Raw genomic sequence first — 16,021 nt, 5'->3', positions numbered from 1 at the left:
CCTCAATAATGGCAACTTCATTATATCCATAGGATCCCCCTTCAAAGTGGTGAATATCCTAAGAAAGGTCAGTAAAATACAGTGTATGCTTCAGAGAGCTGTGATAGACAGAGTGAACCAGTTCTCATAGATCTGGAATCACATCCAAAATCCATGGCAAGTAACCCCAATGCTTATTTTTCCAAGGCTGGAGGCATCAGAGAATTCTGCAGCATGCCTCATAGTGCAGCAGTTTTCTAGTTTACCTACAGATAAGTCCCAGGGTATGGGCAGATACCTCTGAGCCCTGAGGTGACAGCAGACAAGGGAGAATGACATTTACCTAACATTTTACTACTCCCAAGACCCTTTTCATAATGTTTTGTTTTATGCATAATCAGAGATTTGCAAAAAAAAAAAAATACTAAATAAAATAATGTTGAATGAAATTTGTAAAATTTAAGGGCAAAATGTCAGCAAAAAATCCCTCAAAGATAGATAGTCTCATAAGGACCTGGTGGAGGAATCAAATGGTTTATTTTTTTTTAAACTTTACAATATTGTATCGGTTTTGCCATACATCAACATGAATCTGCCACAGATATACACGTGTTCCCCATCCTGAACCCTCCTCCCTCCTCCCTCCCCGTACCATCCCTCTGGGTCGTCCCAGTGCACCAGCCCCAAGCATCCAGTATCATGCATGGAACCTGGACTGGCGACTCATTTCATATATTATATTATACATGTTTCAATGACATTCTCCCAAATCATCCCACCCTCTCCCTCTCCCTCTCCCACAGAGTCCAAAAGACTGTTCTATACATCAGTGTCTCTTTTGCTGTCTCGTATATAGGGTTATTGTTACCATCTTTCTAAATTCCATATATATGCATTAGTATACTGTATTGGTGTTTGTCTTTCTGGCTTACTTCACTCTGTGTAATAGGCTCCAGTTTCACCCACCTCTTTCTGTGGACAATTTGGCACTGTGCATGATCATTTAAAAAGTGTTCCTAGTCTTTGAACCACTTTCAGAAAGTGGTCTAGAAAAATAATCCAAAGTTCAGTGAAAGATTTATACCTAGTGGTTTTCACTGAATCATTATATAGAACAACAACAACAAAAAGACCTAAATAACAAAATATTAGTTAAACAAGTATATTAATTAATGGGCTTCCCTGGTGGCTCAGCTGGTAAATAATCCACCTGCAATGCGGGAGGCCTTGGTTCAATCCCTGGGTTGGGAACATCCCCTGGAAAAGAGAACAGCTACCCACTCCAGTATTCTGGCCTGGAGAATTCCATGGACTATATATAGTCCATGGGGTCACAAAGAGTCAGACATGACTGAGCAACTTTCAGGGGAAGTATAATAATACCATAAATATATGGCCATTAAAATTATGTGATGAAATATTTTTAAAGTCTTAAGGAAATTATTATCATAACCTATTAAATCAAAGTACGGAACTGTTTTATATTTTTATTTCAATTATATTAAAAAATACATCAAAAGAGAGAAATGCATTAACATCAATAGCACTTATCAACGAGGTGATATACAATAGATGGTTTTCAATTTTGTCACTATAGAGGTCCCTCTTTACTGATATCATGTAATATCAATAAGAAATAGTTTAATAAAAAAATAAGTAGTTTGATATATATTATTACATTTGAAGAAAACCAGACTGAATAATTATTAAATTCTTCTTTCCACTCTATAAATATGAGCACAGACATGCAGAGAAACTAAATGGGTTATCCACAATGTCTGTAATTGGCAGAATTAGCATTAAAGTCCACTTTTTTCTGATTTTTCATTCCATATTCCTCCTTCTGTCCCATGCTACTTCTTTAAGAAAGAGACTACAAGGGAGGAAAGTGCAGTAACAGTAGTTTATGTCACTTAACAACAGAGAAGTCTAATAAGATGCTCAATACAAAGCCGTATATGAGCCCATTACTCAGAGCAATAGCTTTGAGCAATAGCTCAATTACAGCCCTAGTTTTCAAGTCAACCCCATATGTGATCTTCTTATACAATTTAAGCTGTCTCTAGTGTATAAGTTAAAACAAACAATCTCCCATGTTGTACTTTTTTACTTTTTCAAATATAATTATTTTGGTTGCTTCCCCATATTGGGGAGTTTTTTCTAAACTAAATATATCAAAATACAGAGTGAATTCCTTCTTTTTAAATTGTTCTATTTCTTCACACCCTGGGTTACATGCATTCACTTCCCTTCCCTGATGATAAAAGTTTTAATGGCACATTAAATGCCTTGAAGTATGTTTTAAACCATTCCTTATAATACATTCCTGTTAAAAGCACTTTAAGAAAACATCATGTGAATTATTTTGGACTCTGAAGACATGGTTCCAATGCCTAAATTTGCAATGTATGACATGTCTTTTCAGTTTAGAGACTTCTGCATGCATTGTAGAGGTTATAAGGCATAGGCTTTAAACTTGTTCAATTCTAACCTTGGTCTTATTTTCCTGAAATATGTCACCTGAGTTAATTTTAAGGTCTGAGCTAAACCACATCACATATATCAGGCCACTCTAAATCATCTGCCTACCTGTAAGCCAATCATTATGACCAGAACTGCTTGGCCTAAGCCAGCCAACTCAGCTATATTTCCTTGCTGTCCACGGCCCTTCCCAATGGCTGTTTCCCCACTATAACCACCTGCAAATGGAAAAGGCAAATTTGAACCAAACACATCCATAAACTAAGACCTAGAGTAGGTAAATAAGTTGCTCCTAACATTAATGAGTTCATACTATGTCCAATCTAGAAACCTAAATCAGATCCATCCTTCGGTTCTCCATCAGAAAGACCTACATTTTAGTGAATTCAATCTCTCCATAAATCCAAGCAGTAAAAGAACTGACCTTAACCATATTTCTTTAAATAAATATCTGTTCAATAAGTGGACACAACTGGTCTATACTTCAAGATCCCTGAAAAGGTTAAGCGTGACATGCAGGAGAGCAGTGTGACTGGGCATGAATGTGTAGGTGTGGTTTCAGGATAACTGCTATGCATGGGTTCTCCAATTCATTGTCTCAATGCTCTGTCTTCCTTTTTCTTCATTTCAGTGTTTGCACGTATCTGTCATAAAGCCAACTATTATATGTCTGCCTGTGAATTATAACATCAGGCAATTAAGATTCACAAGGTGCTGAAAGATTTATAAACAAAAGGAAAGAAAATGTGTTCTATTAAAAAGCTAGGAAGTAAGCATCTTCTCAATGAATTATCTGAAGCCTACATTGTTCATGCAAAGGAAACTCAAAAGTTCCTCTACAAAGTTCCAACATATGTGAGGAATTACCTTTATGAACTGGTTATCTCAGAGAGCATGATTTTCAGATACTCTTGAGGGCTAGTGAAAATGGTGTGTCTATTGGGATTTCTATGCAGCCAAATGGTAGAAATGATGAAAGGGGATTCAGTTTGCAGTAACAAGGCATATGATTTTCCTGTTAGAACATTTCTAAGATCAATAAAGGGAAAGCTCAAAGAATAAGCTTTTAAAACGCAGTCATTTTTAGCCAATATATTTGAGGTTGCATTATGTTACCTAAAGCTGGGGGATTTTTATGCCCAATGTCTGCTGCATCCATAAGCACATGATTTCATTTTTTAAAGCCCGAGGAGGAATCTTACTGTCATGAAGGGATTCACTGCTTTGTTGACAAGAGTCTACATTCCAGTTACCGTGCACATTTACTTTTAACACTAAGGGAACACCTCTCTGTATCTTTCTTGCACTCATTCCTTTGGAAAGGGGATTAGAAGATAATGTCCATTACCAAGTGTCTTGTAAGCCTTTCCATTCAGCACAAAGTAGTCCCTTTGTCTTATATTGACCATATTCTCAGGGACAATAAGCCACTGAAGGTTGGCCCAATACTACAATTTCAACAGACATTTCTTTAGTGTCTGTTCTAGACCAGACTTAGCTTACAAGGGACATGTAATATTCAATGGGCAAATAGTAACAAATTTGATCAGACCCCTGCCATAAGGTAAATCTTATTTGAGAGGAGAGAGGGCCTTCTTAAAAAGTGACTATTGTACATTATCACATAACACTAGAAGTTGGTACATTTGAATGTGAATGTCAAAGGGACTTCCTGAGTGTCCAGGAAATGTTATAGGGGAATTCACATCTGAGCTATGGTTGGGTCTTAAAGGATGTATCTGAATTTGCCAAAATTAGGAAAGTAAGAAAGGGAGAAAAAGGATAATGTTATACAAGGGCAGCTACATGCACAAACTTAGCAAGAACCCTAGATATTCTCTAGAGCAGCACTCCCCAACCTTTTTGGCACCAGGGATCAGTTTCAACAATTTTTCCACATACCAGGGTTGGGGGGCTGATGACTGCTTTGGGATGATTTAAGCCACTACATATTTGTACACTTTATTTCTATTATTATTATACCAGCTCCACCTCAGGTCATCAGGCATTAGATAGATCCCAGTGGTTGAGGATCCCTACTCTGGGAGGTCTAGTAATCCTTATATTGCAAATAGGATGGTTGCACTGGACAGGACTACAGATTGGAATATGGCTTGCCCAATTTGACAAAGTGGAGCCAGAGACTTTCAGTCAAACATTCTTGCCAATCCACACTGCCTCTGTTTATGCAAAGAGAAAATGTCAAGACATTGAGAATTTCTGGAATGCTCCATTCCCAACCACATCCATCCCTTTACTTGTATGGATCCATGCATTTCTAATCAAGAATGAAAGCCCTATAATTCTGACGCACTAGCATACTCTGATGCACTAGCACACTCTGCCTCATGGAGCAGTGGGAAACGGACATACGCAGCAGGAGGTTTCCTTCCCCAACCATTTCTTCAAGTGCATGCCCTTCGTTTTCAGACCCCTGCAGAGAGCTAAGTTCATTGAGTTACTCACCCTAATCTAAATATCTACTCATTTAGTATGTGTCACTACCTTTTCAAATACGCAATGCTGAAAATATAGCAAAAGAAAGAGCAGGCAAAATCATGGTAGCAGGAATCCACCCAGACATGCACAGCCATTGCCATTTATTTTGTCATATTAATGAGATACATTACAATCAATAATAATCAGTTAAGTGAAACAAAATTTCTATTTAAAATACAGAAAAGCTAGCATATAGGATGTCCATATATCTTAGTTAAAACCATCATTATGCTTAGTACAGTGATTTAGGGACTTAGGAAAACTCATTTTCACTCCAGTTCTGCCATTTACCAGCAGTGATATGCCAGATAACCTCTCAAAAATCTCCATTTTCTCATCAGTAAGCCAGTATAAATAACCATACAGGGTGAGTATGAAAATCAAATAGAGTGATGTCAGTGGAAATTTTTTTGAAGTATGAAGTGTTCTCCTGATATAAGGTGTTAATATAATTCAGATTCATTCTTTAAAATGGTGTACTTAGAATTTTAAGTACCAATTTCCTTACGTGTGATCTATATTTATTTTATTTCTATTTCTTAAATATTGCTGCATTAAATGCTAGTCCATTTTTTCAAAGTTCTCTGGCTAATATCCATAGATATATTTTAAAATATAATGATGCAAAATAGAAGTTTGCATAAGTTCATGGGAAAATAAATGCACTGATATATAATCATCTGAAAAATTATTTTACTTTCTGTGGGCCTAACTGGACTGACCATACAGTGAAGGATGGCTGATTTGCATTTCTGTTGCCTCTTTCAATTATTCCTCTGAAAAATATATTCAGTTAGTAGAGGAAGACCGCCTCTTCATAAAATTGAAAGATAATATTCCATTCATGTAATTTCACAAATTGCAAAGTCCTTTAATATCTACTATCAAACTGATCCTCAAAATAATCATGTATATTGGAAGAAGATGTACTGTGTGAAGTAGCTGTTACCTCTATTTTACAGAGGAGAACGATGATACTGTGAAAGGTGAAATGATTTACTGAGGCTTATAAAACTAACTGGGTCTAGCACCCAGGCCTCTCATTTTCTTGTCTGATGCCCTTTCTCTTCTACTATGACTCTCTCACAATAGTTCAGCCTGATTTCATATTCAGTATCCTATAAAAATGAGGACTGTGTTCCCTCCCCAATGTTTCAGACGCCCTTCTTTTCAGAATTCAGGATTCAACACTCCTGTATGAAAAATGCTGACCACCAAACACAGATAAATTCATTTAAGGGCTCTATGTAAGGCAGCTTTCAAATATGAGAGCACAATTAGTGATTCTTATTATCAAACATTTAAAGTCATTTTCAACAAGTGACACTGGAATACAGCTTGTAGGGTTTCTATTCAACAATAGCCCCTATAAATATGAAAATGTTGTATATCAATTATACTTCAATAAAGCTATTTAAAAAGGACAGAAAAATATGAAAATATGATATCAAGTGCATTTTATTAGCAGATGTTAAAGGAATTTTATAATGAGTCACACAAAGCTGATTAACCATCTCCTGGTGATTCATTTGTTTATGCAACTTCTTCCCTCCTTAAATCAAGTCAATTTTTAACAACAGTCTCCTTGAGCATGCTTTTTGCTTTTAATGGAAAATAATAAATCTTAATGGACTCTCCCCATTCCAGAACACCACAGATTTTCATTTTATAAATATGAGAAACTTGCAATTCCCCCTAAAAGCCTGCTATTTCTATTCAATTTTTTTGTTCTTTTTTAATATAAATTTATTTATTTCAATGGGAGGCTAATTATTTAAACTTTTAACAGTAGACTGCTTTCAAAAGACCTATTTTATCTACAAGGACTTTCTGACTTTAGCATAATATGCTGTGAAGGCTTGCCATAATTAATACAAAAGTATACATACAAAAAAGTGAACAAGGTATAATATGTAAGGGAGTGGATTTAGTGGTGTTTGTTACATTATTATAATTATCTAAATCTTCAAAACAAATATGTACATTTCTTTTATTGGCTTAACCGAGTTTAGTTCAATTGTATACAAAACTCTAATATGAAGCAACAGAGATCAAATATGAACTGCAAAGTACTGTCTAAATTCATTATCTACACAAACGGTTGCTAATATATAATTTTAGTATATGCAAATATATATTTTTAAATTGTCAGATTTTTTCCAGAATTTCCTAAGCCATTGTGACAAATGGCCACAATCTGGGTGAGTTAAAACAACAGAAGTTTATTGCCTCACAATTCTGGAGGCTAGAAATCTTAATGTTAAGATGTTGTCAGAACTAGCTCCCCCTGAAGTTTCTACTGGAGGATGCTCCCTTGCTTATTCCAGCTTCTGGTAGCCCCTAGGTATTCCGTGGCTTCTGGCAGCATAATCCCACTCTCTGCCTCCACTGTCAGATGGCATTCTCTCTGTCTGTGTCTCTGCACCTCTTCTCTTCTTATAATGACAACAGTCATATTGGGTTAGGGGCCCATCCTGCTATGACCTCCTTATCTTAATTAATTATGATCTGCAATGACCCTGGTTCCAGATAACATCACATTCAGAGGTGCTGGGAGTATATACAGCTCAACTCCTTCATATAGTTTCAAATTATGGCTTACAAATAATATAATGAAAATACCTCTTCCACTCCTGAATCTCATTTGCCCAATGTTCACTCCAATTTCAGATGCAATTACTATTTCTTATATAGACATTAATGTGGTTATTCTAATTTCTTAGGAATTCTATTCATTCTCTCTCTCTCTCTCTCTTGCATAAATCCTTTGATCCAGCAATTTCACAATAGGAATGGAACCCATAGATATTCTTGTGCATATGTAAAATGATATATGTTTGTGTGTGTGTCTAAAGTGATATATCCATAACATTGCTCACTGCTGGCTTCCCAGGTGACTCAGTAGTAAAGAATCCACCTGCCAAGCAGGAGACGCGGGTTTGATCCCTGGGTGAGGAAGTTCCCCTGGAGAAGGAAACGGCAACCCATCCCAGTATTTTTGCCTGGAAGATCCCATGGGCAGAGGAGCCTGGCAGGCTACAGTCCATGGGGTCACAAGGAGTCAGACATGACTTAGTGACTAAACAGCAGCAACAGCAGCAATCACTGCTGAGTCATTTTTAAAAGCAAAATTTTCAAAGAACCTAATGTGAATTGACATGGAAATGAATAAATAGTGCCAAATCCATACAGTAGAATATGAACCTGCCTTAAAAAAATGAGAAAGCTCTTTAAAGAGACACTTCAGTTCAATGTTAGGACACTGACACCAGAACAACTCTTTCTGGATTCTTCTCACAGTTCAGTTCAGTCACTCATTCGTGTCTGACTCTGCAACCCTGTGGACTGCAGCATGCCAGGCCTCCCTATCCATCACCAACTCTCATAGTTTACTCAAACTCATGTCTATCAAGTCAGTGATGCCGTCCAGCCATCTCATCCTCCGTAGTCCCCTTCTCCTCCCACCTTCAATCTTTCCTAGCATCAGAGTCTTTTCAAATGAGTCAGTTCTTCGCATCAGGTGGCCAAAAGTACTGGAGTTTCAGCTTCAACATCAGTCCTTCCAATGAATATTCAGGACCGATTTCCTTTAGGATGGACTGGTTGGATCTCCTTGCTCACAAATCTACCATTTACTGTGTAATCTTGTGCATTTTGGTCAGTTTGTATTAAATTAATAGATAAATTTAGAAAAAAAAAAACTTTTTAAAATAATTCCTATTCAGTTGAGTATATCTTGCCCACCCTCATTTGTGTCCTTTGAGGATAATTTTAAAGTGTTTACTTTTTATAGAACTTCTTGTGAATTCTTTCTGTTACTTATTTCATTGTAATGACAACCTTACTGGTAGTTGTGTAAACATATGAAAAGTATTGCTGTTGTTGTTCAATCACTAAATCGTGTCCAACACTTTGTGACCCCATGGACTGCAGCACACCAGACTTCCCTGTCCTTCATGATCTCCCAGAGTTTACTTAAATTTATGTCCATAGAAGGACTGATTTTTGTTTATAATTTTTCACATCACTAGTTTACTATGATGATTTTTATTTTTCAGTTGATTTTCCTGATTTTTCTATGAACGAAATCACATCATTCATAAACAAGGATAGCTTTACCTCACTCTAATAAATTTATTTCACTAAGCTATTGCTTTAACTAGTATCTCCAATATAACATTAAATGATAATAGAGATAGCAGATATTTATATCTAGTTCCTTACTTCAGAAGGAATGCACCTAATATGTCTCCATTAAACATGTTGCTGCCTTTGGAGTGAAATAGATATATGTTATTATGTTAAGAAAATATCCATATATTCTTATTTTCTTAACTATTTTTTAAATCAAGAGATTGTTATTTGTAGACGATGTGACCCAAAAGGGCTCATTTTCCAAAATATGCAAACAGCTCATGAAACTTGAAAAAATAAAACAACCCAATCAAAAAATGGTCAGAAAACATAAATAGACACTTCTCCAAAGAAGACATCCAGATGGCCAGTAGGTACATGAAAAGATGTTCAACATCACTAATTATTAAGGCTTCCCTGGTGGCTCAAATGCTAATTATTACACAAATGCAAATCAAAACTACAATGGGATATCACCTCACACCGATCAGAATGACATTCATTAAGAAGTCTACAAATAACAAATACTGGATAGAGTGTAGAGAAAAGTGAACACTTCTACATTATTGGTGGGAATGTAAGTTGGTGCAGCTATTGTGGAAAACAAAATTAAGTTTTCTCAGAAAACTAAAAATAGAATTACCATATGACCCAGCAATCCCACTCCTGGGCATTTATCTAGAGAAAACCATAATTCTAAAAGATACAACACACACTCCTATGTTCATAGCAGCACTATTCACAATAGCCAAGACATGAAAGCAACCCAAATGTCCACTTACAGATGAATAGATGAAGAAGATGTGGTACATGCAGACAATCGAATATTATTCAACCATGAAAAATAATGAAATCACGCCATTTGTAGCAATCTGGATGGACCTAGATATTACTATACTAAGTGAAGTAAGTTAGAAAGATAAATACCATAGGTTATCACTTACATGCAGAATCTAAATATGACACAAATGAACCTATCTACAAAACAGAAACAGACTCACAGACATAGACAACTAACTTGTGGTTGTCAAGGGGGAGAAAGTTGGGAGAGGGAAGGCCTGGGAGCAAGGGATTAACATATGCAAACTGGTATATAAAGAATAGGTAAATAACAAGGTCCTACTGTATAGCACAGGGAACTATATTCAAAATCCTGTGATACAATTCATATGGAAACAGACAAGACCAAGAATATCCAAAGCAGTCTTGAGAAAGAAGAATGGAGCTGGAGGAATCAACTTTTCTGACTTCAGACTATACTACAAAGCTACAGTCATCAAGACAGTATCTTACTAGCACAAAAACAGAACTATAGACCAAATGAAAAAGAGAGAAAGCCCAAAGATAAAACCATGCACCTATGGGTATCTTCTTTTTGACAAAGGAGGCAAGAATATACTATGGGACAAAGATTGTCTCTTCAATAAGTGGTGCTGAGAAAACTGGACAGCTACATGCAAAAGAATGAAATTAGAACACTTCCTAAAGTCATACACGAAGATAAACTCAAAATGGATTATAGACCTAAATGTAAGACCAGAAACTATAAAATTCTTAGAGGAATACATAGGAAGAACACTTGATGACATAAGTCAAAACAGGATCTTCTATGATGCACCTCCTAGAGTAATGGAAATAAAAACAAAAATAAAAAAATGGGACCAAATAATACTTAAAAGTTTTTGCAGAGCAAAGGAAACTACAAACAAGGTGAAAAGACAACCCTCAGAATGGGAGAATAGCAAAGGAAACAATAGAAAACGAATTAATTTCCAAAATATACAAGCAGCTCATACAACTCAATACCAGAAAAACACCCAATTAAAAAGGGGAGAAAATACCTAAACAGACATTTCTCCAAAGAAGATATTCAGATGAGCAAAAAACACATGAAAAGATGCTCAACATCACTCATTATTAGAGAAATTCAAATCAAAACTACAATAAGATATCACTTCACACCAGTCAGAATGGATACCATCAAAAGTCTACAAACAATAAATGCTGGAGAGGGTGTGGAGAAAAGGGAACACTCTTGCAATGGTGGTGGGAATGTAAACTGATACAGACACTTTAGATGACAGTGTGGAGATTCCTTAAAAACTAGGGAAAAAACCATCATATAACACAGGAGTTCCACTCCTAAGCATACACCCTGAGGAAACCAAAATTGAAAAAGACATATGCATCACACTGTTCATTGCAGCACTATTTACAATAGCTAGATCATGGAAGCAACCTAGATGTCCATCGACAAATGAATGGATAAAAAAGTTGTGGTACATATACACAATGGAAGGCTACTCAGGCTTAGAAAGGAATGCATTTGAATCAGTTCTAATAAAGTGGACAAGTTCAGTTCAGTACAGTTCAGTCGGTCAGTCGTGTCCGACTGTTTGTGACCCCATAAACCACAGCACACCAGGCTTCCCTGTCCATCACCAACTCCCAGAGTTCACTCAGACTCATGTCCATTGAGTCGATGATGCCATCCAGCCATCTCATCCTCTGTCGTCCCCTTCTCATCCATCCCTCAATCTTTCCCAGCATCGGGGTCTTTTCAAATGAGTCAGCTCTTTGCATCAGGTGGCCAAAGTATTGAAGTTTCAACTTCAACATCAGTCCTTCCAATGAACACCCAGGACTGATCTTTAGAATGGACTGGTTGGATCTCCTTGCAGTCCAAGGGACTCTCAAGAGTCTTCTCCAACACCACAGTTCAAAAGCATCAATTCTTCAGCACTCAGCTTTCTTTATAGTCCAACTCTCACATCCATACATGACCATTGGAAAAACCATAGCCTTGACTAGACAGACCTTTGTTGGCAAAGTAATCTCTGTGCTTTTCAATGTGCTATCTAGGTTGGTCATAACTTTCCTTCCAAGGAGTAAGCATCTTTTAATTTCATGACTGCAGTCACCATCTGCAGTGATTTTGGAGCCCAAAAAGATAAAGTCTGACACTGTTTCCACTGTTTTCCCATCTATTTGCCATGAAGGGATGGGACTGGATGCCATGATATTATTTTCTGAATGTTGAGCTTTAAGCCAACTTTTTCACACTCCTCTTTCACTTTCATCAAGAGGCTCTTTAGTTCTTCTTCACTTCCTGCCATAAGGATGGTGTCATCCGCATATCTGAGGTTATTGATATATCTCCTAGCAATCTTGATTCCAGCTCCAGCCCAGCTTTTCTCAAGATGTACTCTGCATATAAATTAAATAAATATGGTGACAATATACAGCCTTGACATACTACTTTTGCTATTTGGAACCAGTCTGTTGTTCCATGTCCAGTTCTAACTGTTGCTTCCTGGTCTGCATAAAGGTTTCTCAAGAGACAGGTCAGGTAGTATTGTATTCCCATCTCTTTCAGAATTTTCCACAGTTTATTGTGATCCACACAGTAAAAGGCTTTGGCATAGTCAATAAAGCAGAAATAAATTGTTTTTCTGGAACTCTCCTGCTTTTTCGATGATCAAGCAGATGTTGGCAATTTGATCTCTGGTTCCTCTGCCTTTTCTAAAACCAGTTTGAACATCTGGAAGTTCATGGTTCACATATTGCTGAAGCCTGGCTTGGAGAATTTTAAGCATTACTTTACTAGTGTGTGAAATGAGTGCAATTGTGCAGTAGTTTGATCATTCTTTGGCATTGCCTTTCTTTGGGATTGGAATGAAAATGGACCTTTTCCAGTCCTGTGGCCACTGCTGAGTTTTCCAAATTTGCTGGTATATTGAATGCAGCACTTTCACAGCATCATCTTTCAGGATTTGAAATAGCTCAATTGGAATTCCATCACCCCCACTAGCTTTGTTCAAAGTGATGCTTTCTAAGGCCCACTTGACTTCGCATTCCAGGATGTCTGGCTCTAAGTGAGTGATGCCACATCCTGATTATCTTGGTCATGAAGATCTTTTTTGTACAATTGTTTTGTGTATTCTTGCTGCCTCTTCTTAATATTTTCTGCTTCTGTTAGGTCCATACCATTTCTGTCCTTTATTGTGCCCAACTTTGCATAAAATGTTCCCTTGGTGTCTCTAATTTTCTTGAAGAGATCTCTAGTTTTTCCATTCTATTGTTTTCCTCTATTTCTTTGCATTGATCACTGAGGAAGGCCTTCTTATCTCTCCTTGCTATTCTTTGGAACTCTGCATTCAAATGGGTAGATTTTTCCTTTTCTCCTTTGCTTTTCACTTCCCTTCTTTTCTCACCTATTTGCAAGGCCTCCTCAGACAGCCATTTTGCTTTTTTTGCATTTCTTTTTCTTGGGGATGGTCTTGATTCCTATCTCCTGTACAATGTCACGAACCTCTGTCCATAGTTCATCAGTCACTCTGTCTATCAGATCTAGTCCATTAAATCTATTTTTCACTTCCACTGTATAGTTATAACAGGTTTGATTTAGGTCATACCTGAATGGTTACGTGTTTTTCTCCATTTTCTTTAACTTCAGTCTGAATTTGGCAACAAGGAGTTCGTGATCTGAGCCACAGTCAGCTCCTGGTCTTGTTTATGCTGACTGTATAGAGCTTCTCCATTTTTGGCTGCAAAGAATATAATCAATCTGATTTCAGTGTTGACCATCTGGTGACGTCCATGTGTAGAGTCTTCTCTTGTGTTGGAAGAGTGTGTTTGCTGACAGAATATGGTCCACTGGAGAAGGGAATGGCAAACCACTTCAGTATTCTTGCCTTGAGAACACCATGAACAGTATGAAAAGGCAAAATGATAGGACCTTGAAAGATGAACTCCCAAGGTTGGTAGGTGCCTAATATGCTACTGGAGATCAGTGGAGAAATAACTCTAGAAAGAATGAAGAGATGGAGCCAAAGCAAAAACAACACCCAGTTGTGGATGGGACTGGTGATAGAAGCAAGGTCCGATGCTGTAAAGAGCAATATTGCATAGGAACCTAGAATGTTAGGTCCATGAATCAAGGCAAGTTGGAAGTGGTCAAACAGGAGATGACAAGAGTGAACATGGACATTGTAGGAATCAGTGAACTAGGATGAACTGGAATGGGTGAATTTAAGTCATGACCATTATATCTACTACTATGGGCAGGAATCTCTTAGAAAAAATGGAGTAGCCATCATAGTCAACAAAAGAGTCTGAAATGCAGTATTTAGATGCAATCTCAAAAACAACAGAATGATCTCTGTTCATTTCCAAAGCAAACCATTCAATGTCAAGGTAATTCCAGTCTATGCCCAGATCAGTAACACTGAAAAAGTTGAAGTTGAACAGTTCTATGGAGACCTACAAGACTTTCTAGAACTAACACGCAAAAAAGATGTCCTTTTCATTATAGGGGACTGGAATGCAAAAGTAGGAAGTCAAGAAACACCTGGAATAATGGGCAAATTTGGCCTTGGAGTACAGAATGAAGCAGGGGAAAGGCTAATATAATTCTGCCAAGAGATGGACAAACCTAGAGCCTATTATACAAAGTGAAGTAAGTTAGAAGGAAAAAGATAAATAACGTATACTGATGTATGTATATGGAATCTAGAAAGATGGTACTCATGCATTTATTTGCAAGGCAGCAATGGAGACAGACATAGAGAACAGACTTATGGACACAGTGGGAAGGGAGGATAGAGAGGGTGAGATGTATGGAGAGAGTAACATGGAAACATAAATATGATATGTAAAATAGACAGCCAATGGGAATTTGCTTTGTGACTCAGAGAACTCAAACAGGGGCTCTGTGACAATCCAGAGGGGTGGGATAGGGGAGGAGATGGAAGAGAGGTTCAGGAGAGGGGGGACATGGGTGTACCCATGGCTGATTCTTATTCATGTTTGACAGAAGACAACAAAATTCTGTAAAACAATTATTCTTCACATAAAAAATAAAGTGGCAAAAAAAATCCTGTGATAAACTGTAATGGAAAAGAATATAATATATATATATATATATATATATATATATATATATATATATAACTGAATTACTTTGCTATAAAGCAGTAACACAACATTGTAATTCAACTATACTTCAATTAAAAGAGTTTGTTGAAGTTTTCCATACGTGTTTCAGTATTTATGGAGTAAAAATATTTTTTCTTCTTAGATCTACTATGATGAATTGCTTAATTTCCTATTCCTACACCATCCTTGCATTCCTGAAATAAACCATTCATTCACTCTGGATTTATTCTTTTAATATCCTGTTGAATTATTAATATCCTATGTTGACTTTTTATATCAATTTTCCTAAATTAGCTTGATCTCTAGTTTTCTATGTGGACTATTTTTTGAAATTTGAGTATCAGTATTAAAATTGTTTCATGGAAAATAAGTGGCTTTTAGCTCTATTTATTCTCCAGCCTCTGAAGGAAAATAGTTACTCTTTAAAAGCTAGATAGATCGCTTCTCGGCCTTTTGGCTAAGATCAAGTGTAGTAAAAGCTAGATAGAATTTTCCAGCTAAATCATCTTAATTGCATGTTTTTTTGTGTTTGTGTTTTGGTCCAGTGAGATAATCTGTCTGATAATTTTCTCAAGTTTTCTGCGGAAATTAGTCTGTTGTGATTTTCTATTGATTTTCTGGTCAGATTTGGTAAAGCACATTTTCCTAGGAAACTATGCATTTCATCCAATTTTCATATTTATTAGCATAAAGGTGAAAGTAGTTTATTATAGTTTTAATTGTATCTGTTTGTATGATTATTTTCCTATTATCATTAGTTATTTCATGCATTTGTGCTTCCCCTCCTGATTAGGTTAGCTAAATACTCGAATAATGGCTGGCTAGCTAGCTTCTAATCCACATGGTGTCTAGAATTTACTGGTTATATTGGAAAGAGCAGTAAAACCATTTTACTGAATCTATGAATGAAGGTTGCAAGTAGGAGTGATTCCTTTCAATAATACATCAAACCAAGAGTAGAATTTTTACTTCTTGTTCCAGTAACTTTAAG

General features: G+C 36.6%; 1 pseudogene; it reads left to right on the top strand.

Moving 5' to 3' along the window:
• The first annotated feature begins 15,467 nt into the window (after window positions 1-15,467).
• Window positions 15,468-15,627, top strand: LOC139181830 (U2 spliceosomal RNA; annotated as a pseudogene).
• The last annotated feature ends 394 nt before the right edge of the window (window positions 15,628-16,021 follow it).

Source organism: Bos indicus, chromosome X (assembly GCF_029378745.1).
Source record: "Bos indicus isolate NIAB-ARS_2022 breed Sahiwal x Tharparkar chromosome X, NIAB-ARS_B.indTharparkar_mat_pri_1.0, whole genome shotgun sequence".
NCBI classification, from domain to species: Eukaryota; Metazoa; Chordata; class Mammalia; order Artiodactyla; family Bovidae; genus Bos; species Bos indicus.
This window is presented reverse-complemented; position numbering and strand designations above follow the sequence as displayed.